The sequence below is a fragment of the Pongo abelii genome, chromosome 5 (assembly GCF_028885655.2).
Source record: "Pongo abelii isolate AG06213 chromosome 5, NHGRI_mPonAbe1-v2.0_pri, whole genome shotgun sequence".
NCBI classification, from domain to species: Eukaryota; Metazoa; Chordata; class Mammalia; order Primates; family Hominidae; genus Pongo; species Pongo abelii.
Genome location: NC_071990.2, coordinates 125509551 through 125528296, shown reverse-complemented (window position 1 = coordinate 125528296; position 18746 = coordinate 125509551). Strand labels below are relative to the sequence as shown.

General features: G+C 34.6%; 1 protein-coding gene across 3 annotated transcripts in view; it reads right to left on the bottom strand.

The window, feature by feature from the left end:
* NKAIN2 (sodium/potassium transporting ATPase interacting 2) overlaps positions 1 to 18746 on the bottom strand; it is a 1031975-nt gene that overhangs the window by 707814 nt on the left and 305415 nt on the right. The gene's annotated exons all lie outside the window — the stretch shown is intronic.

The window sequence follows — 18746 nt, the reverse complement described above, 5'->3', positions numbered from 1 at the left end:
ACACTCTGTCATATTTTTTCCCTTAATAAATTAAAAGTTTGTACCTCTTGGGCAAAATTATACACAAGATGGCAGGGCAAGGTGAGGAGTGATTACATGAGTTCAAAGGGAGTTTAGGCGTATCTACTTCTCTACTAACCACTGTTAAATTTCTATCAGTTTGCAGAAAAGATTTCAGGAACATTCGGTTTAGCTTTTATTGATCTTTATTTGGCCTTCACTTTCCTTAAATGTAGAACAGTTTAGGACTAATCAGTACCCTCAGGGACTGGTAAAAGAAATCTGTGCCTTAATAGACCACGAGTATCAGTTTCTTTAGAAAAACCCTCATCAAATAGTATACCATTTTAAAACTGAAAAGCATCAAGTTTCATGACCTCTTCTTTTTAAATCTTATAAATTGGTGAATCTACTGAATTAGCCAGCCATATGTTCCAGCAAATACAAAATAAATCTAACGTATACTTTTCTACTTGTATTAAGGTTTTATATTTAAAAGCGCAAGTGATTTTCAACAGGCAGTTGATATTTATATATCATTACTACAGGAAGAAACACGGTCCAAGATCAATCTAATTTAGATATAATTTAGAGCATATGTTTCCAACACTTACTGCATGAAGTCAAGGCAGTGAAATCCAGCAGCTAAGAGTAAAGGTAAAAGACTTTAGTTGTCTTACTTGGCAGCTATGTGACCAGAAAGTTATTTAGCTTCACTCTACCTCATTTTTATCATTTATAGAAGAGGGATAAGACAATCCACTTTACAGAATTTTTTTTTTTTTTCTTTAGGTTTTATGGCACATGTGCGCAATGTGCAGGTAAGTTACATATGTATACATGTGCCATGCTGGTGCGCTGCACCCACCAACTTGTCAGCATTATTCACAATAGCAAAGACTTTACAGAATTTTTGTGCAGATTAAATAACCTAGCTAAGTGCTTACCTGTTGCCTATAAGTATTCAATAAATCTTTATTACTCTTGATACTATCATTATCCAGTAATGTTATAAAGTAGGTTCAATTATCAGGTAATTGGTGGATACCATTTGCAACAAATATATCTGGGATGTTTATTTTAAAATTACAAGATCTATGAGGATTTAAATAGCATTGTTTCCAAACCACGTTCCATGGGAAAAATGTGGTCAATAATTAAATGGTCATGACATATAGGGCATTAAAATAAAATTTTTAAAAATGTATTTGTTAAAATGAGTTTGAGATTGCTGTATGGTGTACTCTTATCTTGGAAACTGAAACTGTTCATTAATATAGTAAATGATAATGAGAGGCCCACAGAAGACACCTGGTTTCTTTGCTTCCTTAAGCATACCTAAGCTTACTTAACTAGAGAATTCATTTATCACAGAGCTACTAATAACCTCCTGACTTTATGTTACTCTGGGATCCTAACAAGAACCACATAATAGAAAAAAACGAAGCAGACCAGGTATACAAAAGAAAAAGAAAAGATATATACATGGGACCAAGAAGGATTTGTTTCTTATGGACACTACTAAAGCAACACAGCAGGACAAGCTGGATTGTGAATGGTAGCAGAGCCCAGTCTGAGCTCCAGGGTGACAGGTGTCTGGTAGCAGCTGTGCACACTGGAGGCCACATGCCTTGCTCACATGGACTGTTTTAATTCAATGCAGCAGGCCTAGGGCAGTCAGATCTACTTGTTTGTCTTTTCCCTAAAATCTATTTCTTCATGTAAAGTTACCATTTTTCTTCTCATTTGTATCACAGACGTTTATACAGTCCATGTTTCACAGGACAAAGCAAATACTTCTATGGGTGAGATACAGTCCCACATGCAAGAGTTTGGGAGTTCTGGCATGTTCTTTAGGGCCCAAACTATGATCTATCAATTCATATCAATCATTCATCTAACGGCTAAACATTTTGCCTTATAGCAACCCTGTGAGGAATAAATTATTATGCCCAACTTCCTGATAAGGAGATTTAGTTAAAAATAGGTGAGAAAAACTTGCTCGTGCTAACAGATCTGGTAGGTGGGTGATCATTCCCAGGTGCACATGATTTATTATTGTACTTTCCATGAGTCACATAGGAACACACATTTGTTCTGGAGAATGCAGAATTTGGGGCAAGGGGGAAATGTTCTCCGATTAATTACACTCATTCATCCTTCCTTATTCAGAGGTGAGGCAACTTTGGTTAAATTCTTTACTTTTTAAATGAAGATATCAACCACTTTCTGGTTGGGGAGCTATATCATACAGTACACTTACATGGTAATAGAATGTCTTTCAGGTCTTTAATTTCAAAGATGTACTTGAATTTCTAATCTTTGTTTTCAAATATTTATTAAAAATTTGTTCTGAGAAGTTACAGACTAGATGAATCTCTAATGTGAATAAAATCCTATTTCTCTAGATCAGATTTGGCAAACGACAGTCCATGAACCAAACCTGGCTCACCATCTAACTGCTTAAAGTTTTATTGGTACACCCATTCATTTACACATTACCTATGGTTTCTTTCATGCTACAAAGGCAGAATTGAGAGGTTGAGATGGAGAACATACGACCTCCAAAACCAAAATATTTACTCTGGCCTGTACAGGATGACTTTGCCAATTTACTTCTCTATATATTCTAAGTTCTTATCCCAGTAACAAAATAACACAATTATAGACCTCTGTCTTCAGAGATCGCTGTTTTCAGATGATCACTGTTTTATAAACGTGCTTTTTACTGAGTTTTCATGTTGCTGTCACTCCTGGGCTTATATTACATGTAGACAATAAGAAGAATGCCTACAATAATTTTTATTGTACTCACTGGAGAGGGTATCATTGAGGATGCCGTTAACCTCACCACAGTGCTCTCTATGAGAACTGGGATGCAAAAATTGTTTTTGTTTTCTCCTAAGGTATTAGTATTAATAGCATGACCACTTCAAATCTTATAATCATTTGTTTTCTCTTCATTTAGAAGTGAAAAAATTATTTAAAGACAATACTTGCAATATTCCAATTTACATTGCAAAGCATCCCTTTCTACTTTCTAAGTTTAATCTTGGCTTCATTTGAGTTTCCTAGTGTTGTTTCCTTTTTATTCTGATTTTTTAATTCATTTTATGTCATTGCAATGTGTGCATATTTTTAGCCATACCTCCTCTTTTTAAATTAAGATTGGGTATAAATAAATGAGAGTATCGGTTCTAAAGAAAAAGACCTGAAAGAAAAGATATTTGAACCTTCTGCCCTTGTGACAAGAATCTATTCCTATGATAGCATCATGTCTTATCCCCAGGGCTCAGTTTAAACCTCTAGAATACAAGAAGGAAAGAAAATACTCTAATACTCTGATGTCACAAAGACCTCAGTTGAAAAAAATCTGCTATCTACAGGGCTGTATCTTGAGGAGAAAGAGAACCAGATTCCCTTAGTTTACTTAGCAAACCTCCTAAGGTATGGCCATCTTGTCCTGATAGTATTGTTTTGTTTTGTTTTTTGTTTTTTTTTTCTGCTTTAACTGTTTTAATGTCTGCATATGGGAGTTTACTCAATATGATGTTATAATGACAGCTTTTATAAAATTGAATAAATATATGATTAAAAAGTAATATAATGAATCTAGGCACAAAATAAGAAAAGCTATTGAATCACTGCATAACACAAGTTAAATCATAAATCATAATGAAATAATTTGAACCTAATTTGAATGTAATAACCCATTATATCTACATATTTTCTTTTTTTATTATTATTATACTTTAAGTTTTAGGGTACATGTGCACAACGTGCAGATTTGTTACATATGTTAAGAACTTTTACTTAGAGATCAAATGAGATTTAGGACAGAGTATATGCCTTAATGGTAGCTTTATATGACAATGCAAAATAAAGTGAAAGAGGGCATGATGCCAATATGGAATTATACTGATGCAACTAAAATTACAATAGAGTAGAACACAGGCAGATGCTCAGGTCAGCTTTCTGTCTCATTCATTGCCTGTGCTGACCATTTTGCCTCGCTGTGTGATTCCTGAACAATCAAAAATATTGAGAAAGATGCTATCAAATGCCTCAAACAGATCATTTAGGAAGGATGGCTTTACCTTTTGCTTAGATATAGGTAATTGGGTACCACTGAAGTTCATCTATGATCCTAACTATGGTATGCAAATACAATATTAATTTTTCTCCTGGACCTCCCTACAGAACTTTTCTATGAAATAAGTTTTTCTACCTTAACCAAAATTGAATTCACTTCAAATTTGCTATTGAAAAATATGAAATTGATTCATCCCACCTTTACCTCTCATGCCTTTCTTGGTGGGAAGGCAAATAATTAGAAAGGTTAATAATTAATTCAAAGTAAAAAAGCATTTTATAGTTAATTACTTTAAGAAATAAGCAGAACTTTCTATCTGTCCCTTATTCTCCTGTACATACTTCCAAAATGATCTGTACCTAATGCCTTCACTACTTGGCTATCTGTGAAAGAGTATATCTATGGCTTAGTGTTTTTCTTAAATTATTTTTTCTGTATCATTCATAAACATTAACTAAATAAGATTACATATTATCTAGATCTTTACCACTTCCTTTACTCTCATCTTTAAACATGATTATATAATGGCTATGGTTACATGTAGCCGGCATTCAGTAATTAGAAAACTATGAAGCTTACAAGTTACCGGATGTTTTGATGTTAGAAATAGCTGCTCCACAGCACTTTTGTGAAGTGCCACTTCTTTGCTCTCCACTAAATTTATTTAAGGTTAAAGTCCAGCTTTCTGGTGCATATTCACACACACACACACAAAAGACAATGTTTTTTTCAGCAGTATTATTGCATCCAAGTTTTTAGGATCCTTCATAAGAAAGTCTGCATTACAGTTAAAACATCTTGAATTCAAGATGTTTTTAAATGATAAAGAATTATTACCATAAAGTTACAATACAATGTCACATTAGTCAACATTACACAAACATCTTAGAAGCATGCTGTTTCTGTGATAGCCTAATCTGACTTCAAGGAAGAACTCTTACAAATAAAGATAGAATGCACTGACAAAATTCACCCATAAACCAGAAGGTACAAGTGTATAAACTACTTTACAACACAGCCAAAAGAGCAACTTACAGCAAACTGCTGAAGGCACCCCAGGTGGAGTAAATAGGATACATGGTATCTCTAACATATTCTTTATGTAGACTTAATTTTGTTACTAATAGTCAAAAGACATGGCATCAGTGAAGCAAATGAAGAATAACATTTTATCTGAAAAACTGATATTAACCCAATAAGAATTTTGTTACTGATCTCTAAGAGCTGAACGTGCTTTGAAAAGTTATACAGAGAAGGCATTAGCTATCTTCTAACTATAATAAAAATATAATATTTTATATAAAAAAGAATTTGATATTTAGTAAAAAGTCTGTGTTTTCAAAAATATATTTTTGTGGATTTGGATTATGTGAAAGATACATAGCACACTAAGACACCAACATTATTCAAAACAAAAAGTTGAAGAGCCACAGTTTTTAATTGCTACATATCACTAATACATACCAAAACCCTTGTTTCACATTTTAATATTTCTGAAATCAGAATGAGTTTTAAAAATGAAGGCATATCATAATTATAATGGCAGTTTGCTACATAAAATAATGGTATATGGTGTAATTGATTGTGTCTTAGAATCCATAAAATATGATAAATCTTCACCATAAAGTTAACTCGTTCACTGATTTTCAAAATTTTTTAAGGATTACATTGCTGATGAAGCAGTGCTATCAATCACTAAAATATAAAAATTCTTAATGCTGCCAAGCAGGGGTATCTCTACATTCTCCTGTCACTACTGCTCAAGGAGGAATATAAAATGCCACTCATTTACTTTTACTTAATTTTTTTTTTCTCAAGGGAAATATATGAAATTGTCTGTTTGACAACACTATAGTCCTGTGATAAGGCTTGAACTGTGCTCATAATCCTAGTTTCTCTTTCTTTGATATGCTCAATATAGAATATGTGAAGGCACATGACATTTAAGGTGTGGCTGACCTATGCTTGTAAAGAGGAGCAGCCTTTCTTACTTTGGTTGCTGAAATTATTTAATACAGATAAGGATTAACCATGTTTTTTGTAAGTCCTTTTTGAAAAAATTTATTGGAAATCATTAAGAATCTAATTGGCAAAGCTTTACTAAGTTCACAGTCAACTAAATCCATTAAATTCCATATATATAGCCTAACGTTAAATAATTATTTCCCTGATGCATTTAATATGTTACACCTCAATACAAAACTTCCTTTTTTAATCTTAGTAAATGACATATTGACAGATTTAGCCTATTATTCTTGCTTGTCAAATACATACACACACACACACATTTTTAAAAAGCTTTTCCAATTGCATATCACTTGTTCCAACATGCTTCCAACAAACTGACCTTTCTGTCTCTTAAATTCCTTTCTTCCTGTGATCTTGTCCTTCAGCCTAATAGAGCCACTGTCTCAATCATCATTCTCCAGACCTTCACATTACTAATAACTAGAACTGAATATAATTACAGCTTCAAGCATCCCACCCTCTGACCACAACCTTTTGTCCCCTAAGAATGTAGCAGAATCCTCCCTTTGGGCAACATCAGGCACAATTAATCACTACTTCTCTATTGAAAGCTCTCCTTTCTTGGGCTTCTGAGTGTCACATTCTCACGTTTCTTCTGTCCTCTCCGGCTACTTAATCTCTAAATCTTTTCCTGGTTTCTTTTAATGGGTACAATTATGGAGGAGTCCAGGGCTTAGTTCTCAGCTCTTTTCTACTTACAATTCCTCCCGTAGTCATCTCACCAAATCTCATGGCTTTATTAACATCTATATGCTGATGATCTTCAGACAGATATTTCCCTGAACTTAAACTCATATAGCCAACCTCCTACTTGACATCTCCACTTGAACTTATCTAATAGGAATATAAAATTAACATACCCAATACTGAATTTTTTATATTCCTTTTCCTGCCCCCACCTGCATATATTTCAGTCATCCCCATTTCTGTTAATGGACAATACTACTTTTTAGTTGATAAGGCCAAATGTCCCTAGTGCCATCCTTTTTACCACTCTTTCCCTTGAAACAATATCCAATCATCATAAACCTACTCAATGTCCATAAAAAATAAATCCAGAAAATGCTAATTAAGACCTCATTAAAATTTTACTCCACACATAGCACTATGGCTGAAATTAAAAAGGCTGACAACACAACATGTTAGCTAGAATGCAGAGCAACTTGACATCTAATATATTGCTAGTCAGAGTGAAAATCAAACATTTTGAAAAACTGGAAGATACCTTACAGTGTTAAATACATGCCTACTCTGTATGCCAACAATTGTATTCCTAGTATTTACCCAAGAGACATAAAAACATATGCCTACAAAACTAATCATACAAGAATGTAGCAGAGTGATGTCAGCAAGATGGCAGAATAGGAAATTCTGGACTCTCCTTCTTCATACAAGCATATTGATTCAGCCACAATTGATGGAAGAATTCCCTGTGTGGGAAATCAGAAACTAATTGAAAGGTTCCTGCATCCTGGAAGAATGCAAAACCAGACTCACTGAAGCTGACAGAGAGATATGAAACACCCTCTCACCAGAGACCCTTGTCTCAGTGTGGTTCCCTAAGATCAGAAAGAGATGCCCAAGTTCCTGGTTTCACCCAGGGGAGGTAAGGGCTTGGATCTCATGTTCAGTTCCCTTGCATTTCCAAGGAAGCAGGGTCGGGGGTTGGGAGGGGGGGACACAGAGAACTAGCCTTTGTCTTGCTAGCCTTGAAGCTCTGATGGGCCCAGCACAGTCTAGACACCTGAGGAAGAATGCAGGCAACATCTTGGGCTGGTATAGGCCATTGATACTCCCCACTGCTCAGCACAGAGTAAGCAAACGAACAAACAAAAAAAAATCCCAATTTTTTTTCAGCTTTCTTCTTGGAAGGAAAAGAGTTGATCTGTGTGTCCAATGCTACAATATCTCTAGGGCTTCCTAAACAACTAGCTTCTGCCTTGTGAGTCCTGAAGCTCTGATGGAGATGGCACAATCTAGCCACCTGAGGAAAAATAGAAACAGTGGGTTATAGACACCATAGCTTCAGTTTATCACAGAGTAAGCTGACAAAAGCCTTCCCTTCCTGTGGGAGGAAAAGAGTTGATAGAGGCCACCAGAATCCCTGGGTAGGTTGATTGGTGGGAGCCTTCTGTACAAGTCAAGTCAATAAAGACTGATAGAGGTGTCTGCTTTGTCTAATGTGCAGATACCAACAGAGAGAGTCAAGAAAAATGAAGAATCAGACTAAGATGCTCCAAACAAAGGAACAAGATAAACTTCCAGAAATCAACCCTAATTAAATGGTTAATCTGACAATGAATTAAAAATAACTTTCTTAAGGTCAAGAGCCCAATGTATGTACAAAGTAAGAATTTCAACAAAGAAAGAGAAAATATTACAAAGTACTAAACCAAAATCATGAAGCTGAAGAACATAAGTGACCTGAAAAATGCACAAAGGGGTTCAGCAGCAGACTAGATCAAGAAGAAGAAAGCATCAGCGAACTGGAATAGAAGTCACTGGAAATAACTCGGAGGAACAAAAAGAGAAAAAAAGAATAGAAAAAAATTTAAAGAAAGCTTAAGAAATTTATGGGATTCCAGCAAGCAGACCAATATACAAATTATGGAAGTCTCTTAATGATAATAGAGAAAAACAACCAGAAAACTTATTCAAAGAAATAATTGTTTAAGGCTTCACAAATCTGGAGAAGTTAATGAACACCCATATCCACAAGCCCAAAGAACATCAATAAAATAAATTCAAAGAAATACACACCGAGGCACGTTATAATCAAATTATCAAAAGTCAAAGACAAATGAGAATTTTGAATTCATCAAGAAAATGTGACCAGTCCCATATAAGGGAATATCCATGAGACTATGAGTAAATTTATAAACAGAAACCATGTAGGGCAGAAGATGAGGTGATATATTTAAAGTGCTGAAGGAAAAAGAAAAATAAAACTGCCATCAAATAATACTCCACCTGGCAAAAACTGTCCTTCAAAAATGAAAGAGAGATAAAGACTTTTCCAAACAAAATAAATTGAGGGAGATCATCAACACTGGACCTGCCTTACAAGAAATGTTAAGTGGTGTTCTTCAAGTCAAAATGAAAAGGCATTAAACAGCAACATGACAGCATAAGAAAGTATAAAACTGGTTGAGAAAAGTAAATATATACACAAATATAAAATACTGTATTATTGTAACGGTGGTGGGTAGAACACATTATAGCATAAAAGTTAAAAGAAAAAAATATTTTGAAAACTATAACTAAAGATACAAACACAATTATTAAAAGATACACAATATGAATAGATTTTGAAAATAATAACAAAGTATGTTGTGGGGAAGAAGTTAAATTGTAAGTTTTTGTATGCAATTCAACTTATCAGCATAAAATAGACAGTTGTAAGATATTTTATGTAAGTAGCAAGGTAACCACACACACACACATACAAATCTGTAAAATTTACACAAAACGACAAGAACAAAAAACTAATTGAGGCATAACAATACCCAAAGAAACACCAACAAAACCCAATGGAAAACAAGAGAGGAAGATACACAAAAGCACTGTAATAATAATAAGAAACAAGAAAATGGCAATAGCAAATCCTTTCCTATCAATAATTACTTTAAATGGATTAAACTCTCTAATCAAAAGACATAGAGTGACTGAATAGATTAAAAAAAAGAAACTTACTTTAGATTTAAGGACACACATCAGCTGAAAGTGAAGGGATAGAAAATGATATCCCATATATTATAAATCATAACCAAAAGAGAGTAGGGGTACATCAGACAAGTAACCATTAAGTCAAAAACTATTTCAGAGACAAAGAAAAAGCTTTTACAATGATAAAAGGGTCAATGCGTAAAGAAGATAGGACCATGATAAACATATATATGCACTCAACATCAGAGCACCTCGATATATAAAGCAAACATTGACAGAACTGAAAGGAGAAATAGACCACAATACAATAATAGCAGGAGACTTCACACCTCATTTTCAATAATGGACACAACATCCAGACAGATCAATAAGAAAACAGATAATCTGAATAACATTAAAGAAATAATGGACCTGACATTTAAAGAGCATTCTACCAAACAGGAGCAGAATACACACTCTTCTCAGGCATGCATCTTTCTCCAGAGTATTTCATATGTTAGATCACATAAGAGACTAGTATGAAAAATTATACCCTAACAAATTACATAATCTAGAACAAATGAACAAATTGCTAGAAACACATATCAAAACTATATCATAAAGAAATAGAATCACTAATCAGACACCTCCCAAAAAATAAAAGCCCAGGATAAGATGACTTCACTAGTAAATTCTACCAAATATTTAAAATATGAAATTGAAAATGAGGGAACTGGATATATACCCAAAGGAAAATAAATCATTGTACCAAAAATACACATACACTTGCATGTCCATCTCAGCGCTATTCACAATAGCAGAGACATGGACTTAACCTAGGTGCCCACTCACGGTGGGTTGGATAAAGAAAATGTGGTACATAAACACCATGGAATATTATGCAGCCATGAAAAAGAATGAAATCACGTCTTTTGCAGCAACATGGATGCAGATGGAGGCCATTATCCTAAGCAAATTAATGCAGGAACAGAAAACCAAAAACTACATGTTCTTACTTATAAGTGGGAGCTAAATGTTGAGTACACTTGGATATAAATATGCAAATAATAGACACTAAGGACTACTAGAGGAGGGAAGAAGGAGATGTGGGGTGAAAAACTACCTACTGCTTATTATGCTCACCACATAGGGTCATCTGTACCTCAAACCTCAGCATCATAAAATATACCCATGTAAAAAATCCGTACATGCACTCCCTGAATCTAAAATAAAAGTTGAAATTATTTTTAAAAAGAAAAGAGAAAAAAGCAGCAGAAACCATTTAATCAAGTACACAATTTTTCCTTATTATGAGTGTATGTTGAATTTTGTCAAATACTTTTTATGTGTCTATTGAAATGATCAGAGGGTTTTTGTCCTTTCTGTTAATGTGATGCATCACATTTATTGATTTGCCCACGTCAAATTACCTTTACATCGCTGGGATAAACTGCACTTGGTCACAGTAAAATATTGTTTCAATGTGCTGTTGGGAAAAAAAAAAAAAGAAAACGAGGGAACATTTACAAACTCAATTCTTGAGGCTGGTAATTATCCTGATATCAAAGCCAGGCAAAGAAACCACAAGAAAACTACACACCAATATCTATGATGGACATAGATGCAAAAATTTTCAAAAAATACTAGCAAATGGAATCCAACAGCCCATTAAACGGATCATAGATGATGATTATGTGGCATTTACTCCTGTGATGCAAGGATGTTCAACATGCCCAAATCAATTAACGTGATACAGCAAATCAACAGAATAAAGAATAAAAATCACAGGATCATCTCAATATATGCACAGAAAGAATCTGGCAAAATTCAACACCTTCTTATGATAAAAACTCTCGAAAATGAGAAGTAAAGGAAATTACCTCAATATAGCAAGAGTGATATATGAAAAGTCCACAACTAATATCAGACTTAACAAGAACAGAAAGCTTGTCTCTACAATCAGGAATGAGGCAAGAATGCCATTCTCACCACTTCTTTCAGAATATTACTAGAAGTTCTCTCCAGAGCAACTGTGCCAGAAAAAGAAACTGATGACATCAAAAACAGAAAGAAGTAAAATATTCCGATTGCATCTTACATGATTGTATATATGTATTCATATATGCACATAATCTTATACATAGACAACACTAAAGTTGTCTATAGACATATAGACAAATGATCTTAGACAACATTAGAGACTCCAGAAAAAGCACTGTTAGAACAAGTAAATTCATTCAGTAAAGTTGTAGGATACAGAATCAACCAGCAAAAATCAGTCTCATTTCTATATACTAGCGAAAAACTATCTGAAAAGGTAATTGGGCAAACAGTGTCATTTATAGTTGTACCACAAAGAATAAAATATGTAAGAATAAACTAAGGAGGTGAAAGACTTGTTTGCCAAAAACACTGCATTGATGAGAGAAATTTAAAAAAACACAGCAAATAGACATCAAAAGTCCAAAGATTGGAAGACTTAATATTGTTAAAATGTCCAGCCACCCAAATCAATATGCAGATTCAATGCAATCCCTATCAAAATTCCAATGGCATGATTTACAGAAATAGGAAATATAATCCTGAAATTCACTAGAAACCCACAACAGGCCATGAATAGCCAAAATCAATCCTGAGAAAGAAAAATAAATTTGAGGCCTCAGACTTCAAAATACAGTACTTACTGATTCCAAAATACATGACAATGTTAAAATAATCAAAATAGTATGGTACTGGCATAAAGATAGACATATAAACCAATATTATAAAACAGAGAGTCCAGAAATAAACTCATCCATATGTGGTCAACTGATCTTTGACAAGATTGCCAGTGTATCTAATCAGGAAAGAACAGCCTCTTAAACAAATGGTGGTAGGAAAAGTAGTATCCACATGCAAAAGATTGAAATTAAACCCTATCTTACATGATAGACAAAAATCAACTTAAAATGAATTAATAACTTAAATGGAATACCTGAAACTGTAAAACCCTTAGAAGAAAACATAGGGAGGAAGCTCCTTGATATTTGCTCTAGGCAATGATTTACTGGTTATGACACCAAAAACACAGACATTAAACACTAAAAGAGACAAGTAAGACTATATCAAACTAAGAAGCTTCTGCAGAACAGAGGAAATAATCAACAAAGTGAAAGAAATCTATTGTACGGCAATCTCTTGAATGAGAGAAAATTTTTACAAACTATATATCCAATAAAAGTTTAACATCTAAAATATATAAGGAATCACTACAAATAAATAGCCACACCTCTTGCCATATTTCACTCAAGTAAAATATGGGCAAAGGATTTGAATAGATGTTTCTTCAGAGACGGTATACACATGAACACCACGTATATGAAAAGATGCTCAACATCACTAATCATCAGGAAAGGTAAATTAAAACCTATTCATATATTACCTTGTACCTATTAGGATGTCTATTACCAAGAAACAAATAATAACAAGTATTGACAAAGATGTGGAGATATTGGAACTCTTGTACGCTGTGGATAGGAATGTAAAACAGTGCATCTTCTATGGCAAACTGTATGGAGGTTCCTTGAAAAATTATAAGTACCAAACAATCCAATTATCCCATTTCTAGGCATTTATCCAAAAGAATTAAAATAGGGATCTCAAAGAGATATTTGACCTCACATGTCCATTGCAACATTATGCAGAATAGCCAAGATGTGAAAACAGCTTAAAGGTCCATTGATGGATGAGTAGGAAAAACATGTGATATACATAAAATGGAATATTATGTAGACTCAAAAAAGAAGGAAATCCTATCCATGTGACAACATGAATGAACTCTGAACACCTTATGCAGGGTGAAATAAGCCAGGCACAAAAGGGCCGATACTTATATGAGGAATCTAAAATAGTAAAACTCCTAGAAGCAGAGGGTAGAATGGTGGTTGCTGGAGGCTGAAAGAGAGGTGGGGAAATAAGGGATTGCTGTTCAATGAGTGTAAAATTTCAGTTATGTAAGATGAATATGTCCTAGAGAGCTGCATGCAACATTGTGCCTATAGTTACCAACACTGTACTGTACACTGAAATATTTGCTAAGATTGTAGACCTCATACTAAGTCTTTTTTAAACCATAATACATCATAAAAAACAGCGCCTGGTACATAGTATGAATAATGTAAATGTTACCTCAATAATAAACAAATATCCAGAAATTGAGCTACCACCTCAATAATTACTGTTATCATCATCTTTTGGCTGCATTATTGCAGTAGCTCTCCTTACTTCCATCATTTATTTTTCCTACAATTGGTTTTCTACCCTATCAACTAGAATCACGCCATCTAAAAAACAAATAAAGTCATGTAACACCTTTGCTCTGAATACTTCATTGACTAACTCACAAGTAAAGCCAACATCTTTTCATGATTTGCAAAGCTCTGCGGGTCCGGCCTCACTCTGTTCCTCTCTGACATCACATCTGGCTTACTTAGCTCCAGTCACACTTGATGTTTCTTGCCTCAGGCCTTTGCACTTGTTCCCTCTGCTCTTCCCCCATATATCTAAATAATGTACTACCTCACCTGTGAAGTCTTAGTCACATGTCAACAACTCCCGAGGCCCTACCTGACTACCTTATTAAAAATTGTGAACTCTTGGCACTTTCTACCCACTTCCTTCATTTTATTAATAGTGCCTATCACCAATATGGTATACAGTGCCTATCGCTAACATGGTATATGTTTTGTTTGTCCTTTTTGTGTGTGAGTGACTCTCTTTCCACACTTTAATGTAAAAATCTATGAAGGCAATACATTTTTTGTGTTTTGTTCACTGCTGCATTTCATGTCCTAAGATAGTGCCTGGCACACCTAGGAGGTACTCTGTAAATATGAATTTCTGTGTAAGTGAATGGATAGATCATAAATATGACTCTCCAACCAATGTCCTCATTCTGTTATTTGTTAAATTGTTGAGGTAGACAGAGCCAAGGACAGTCATAAAGCACATCACCAGATAAATCCCTCCAGCTTTATCTAAATAGAATAATGAACACTTATTTTAGATGCATTTGCCAAGCTTAAATCATTCTGCCTTTCCTAAGGTAACAAAATCAACTCTGTAAGTTTTTATCCAAGTAAGACTTTCATCTTAGTACAAAGTCAAAGCATTTATCGATTGCTGCACTACCATTAAGTGAATTAATCTCAATATGATATGATAGATACAAACCTCTATCTTATTTCATCTTTAATTAAAACATACTACAATAATAGTGTTTTCCCTAACAATAACAACAAAAAAATCATAAGCTCTTAAAGAATAAAAATTTTCTGTGTTTTCAACCCTTCTTCTCATTCCAGGTTGTCACGTTATCAATTTACTGCTAATAGAAGCCACCAACTACTCAGTCATGTTAACTAGTGTCACTGTAACTCTTCACAAGCACTATGTAGTAGGGAAACTCAGATGGAATCTTGATTTAAATAAACCATTTAAACACAGTCAAAAAGTACCATAAAGTTCAAATAAATATTCCATTTATTGGTCATATAGCATGTTCTAGCATAGCATATTTCTCCCAGTATTGGGCATAACATAGTGGGTAATTACATGCTAGTTGAGTTCAAATCCCTTTTCTACCATTTGTAAACTGTAGGATCCTGGGCAAATTACTCAAATTCCATCTGCCTTAATTTTCCCATGTATAAAATAGTGATTTTAAAAAAAGCATCTTCCTCATAAGGTTACAGACATAATTGAGATAACAAATCTAAAGGGTATAAATGTTTGCTATCATTGTCACTTATATGTAATAGCAAAGGAAGTAGCACAATTATGTTTTTCTGTTCTTATGAATTCCCTCTTACAACCTGATGACTTGGCCTTAAAAAATGTCAGAATAATGAAACACTGATGAATTCTGTGACTTGTGTAAGTTAAATAATGCTTGATGTAATTGGATTTATATTTTTATTAAATATTTGGTTGCCATTTACAACACTGGAGACGATTGGCTATGAGACCCTTAAATCCATCTTTTTATAAAAATCAATCTATATTGGAATACAAAAGTCTCTGTGCTTCTCCAGAGATCAGAGATGGAAGTCTCTTACATGTGTCTCTCTCTGCCCAATTTATTTGGTCACACTGTAGTCTCAACTACAGTCTTGTTGATCATTCTTTCCCAGACACAATGCCAGAGAACCACTGATGCACAGGCCCTTGTTCCTACAGGGCTGCCACCAACATTAATACAAAAACTGAGGCTGGCACTCTCCTCTTATAACTACACCCGGACTCTACCACTGGCCCCAGGGGATCATTTCAGCCCCTGAACCCACTGACGTGCAGATCTCCAAAGATTAGGTCAGTCAAAGATTGCTGTCAGTCCATCCTGTCCACAAAAGCTCCTCTGAAAGGCAAACACTTGCTGCTGTGCTATGATTTAGAAGTTTTATACTTGGACCGATACCCAGGAAACATGAGATTTTTTCCTGCTCAAATATTTATACCTGCCTGGTTCACTTTACCTGTTGCCACACATGGCTATACCATCCTGCTGACTATGACAGACTTCATTCTTTATGACGAGTTCAGCCCTGCCTGTAATCTTGCTTTTTTCACAGTACCTCGCAACTGCATCCAATTAGATATGTTGTACCTATTCAAAGTCCAACATTGACAGAAGTCTTGTCTTTTCCACTGCCAGAGATGTCTCAGCCTCCACATAAATCAGCCCATCCAGATGGATTTTGAGGAGGAAGTATTGTCTAAACCTACACACTAGCTACCTGTGTCATAGCATTGGACCAGTGGGATACCCTGCTGCATAGAAAAAATGCCAGTGACCTCCCGTGGCTATTATAGATTAATGCTGTGCAGTAACTGTAGAACTGAGTAGACATAAAAAGAAGTAATCTCATTTAGAACAAAATTAATTTTTCAGAATGATCATTAGTATGAGTACTATATGCATTCATTAATCTCCAACACTATGTTTCCTTCCCTTTATTTTAGATGCTTTTAAAACACCAAAATAAATTTTCCTTTTCCTAGCATTAGAGCAATATGTGTGTGTGTGTATTGCATTCATATGTACGTATATAAAATACGGGAATTTGGAGAATACCTATAAGTGCAAAAGATGAAAATTAGAAAGTCCATAATCCCCTAATCCATAACCATTGAAAAAGACATTCTTAACTTGCGATAACATAAAAATATACCATTCTTGATGAGAAAAATTCAGATAAGCGTTTCAAGTTTTACACCACCAAAATATCATCATCATCACCAACCACCACCTCAGCAACACAAAGATACCTCTTCTGTAAAAACATAAAGCCACACGAAATGGCCATATCAGAGTTAAAGCTTAATTCAAAGTTTTTCCATGAAGATGCTGAATCTGAAACTTAGCAAGACAAAAAAGGTCATAAATTTGGATGAGAAGCATTTCTTCACCGTTTCATATTGCTATGTCTAGAGAAATAGGGGAGTGAAGGGGTAAACAGGTAAATAACCAGGTTCAGAATTTTTTCTTCTGTTTTTATTTTATTTATTTGTTTTTTGAGATGGAGTCTCGCTCTGTCGCTCAGGCTGGAGTGCAGTGGCGCAATCTTGGCTCACTGCAAGCTCCACCTCCCAGGTTCACACCATTCTCCTGCCTCAGCCTCCTGAGTAGCTGGGACTATAGGCGCCCGCCACCACGCCCAGCTAATTTTTTGTATTTTTAGTAGAGACAGGGTTTCACCGTGTTAGCCAGGATGGTCTCGGTCTCCTGACCTCATGATCCGCCCACCTCCGCCTCTCAAAGTGCTAGGATTACAGGCATGAGCCACTGCGCCCGGCCCCAGGTTCAGAATTTTTAAATGACTACCATATAACTAAAAAAGGAGACATCGGCTTAGGCTACTTCTACTTTCTTTATTATACTAATATTCATCACTTTACAAATTACAAAAAAAACCTTTTTATGGTTCCTAGTCAGTGAATGCTCGCTTAAAAAGTAATATAATGATTTCTGTGATTCTAAGATTATTTCATTTAATAATAATAACTGCCACTCAAATACATTTGAAGGCATTATTAGAAAAATAATTCCATGATTACAGGGTCAGACATTCTTTAGCTCTGATCACACTCACCAGATAGTTCTCATTAGGTTATAGCACTAAAGATACTGATTGTAAAATGCTGTGAAGTATTAGAGTAACAGACTCTAGAAGATGCAGATGTAGTTTTTCAAATTGCACAGGACTGCTATATAGTTCACTTTTTCATTGTTTTCTAGAAAATTTAATGTGAACATGGGGAAATGCTTCCAAGTAAATCCCCACATGTTGATAATATTAAGGAAAGTTCTTTTCGATTCACACTCTATTTTTCAGGGTATCAAATTGCTTCGTAGATTATTTTTCACAACATTACTCAAAATGGGACCAGTAGCAAGATCTAGTTTCCTTTCATTTCAGTCTGTCTAGATATCTGAAAAGTTTGCTTTCATATACAAGCAATTCTAACTGTAAACCCTTTACCACATTTTTATTTTACAGATAAATAACCTAATAATCATCATTTGTTCAGGTCACAAAAAAACTTACATAGAATTAGGATTAGAACTCTTAGTCATCGATTTTCAGTCTACTGTTTTCTGAGTACAATGTCACACAATTAATACGTGTTTCCAGTCAATGACAGATTTTTGATTCAAGCAGATAATCGATCGATCAAAAAACAAGATGTTTTGATCACATGTCTAGACAAACACTGTTAGGCCTCCTAGAAGAAAAAAGCAACAGATTGCCCCCCTTACCAGTGTTTTAGAAAAACAAGAATTACATATTTGAAACATTTAGAGACTATTAAGCAAGGACTGTTTAAACACTCAATTACATTTTTCTAGCTGCATTACAAAATTTTTAAAAAGGAAAAAATCGATGTGATGTGGAAAAGTCATAAAGGGCTCTTTGAAGAAGCACAATACATTCACAAAAGA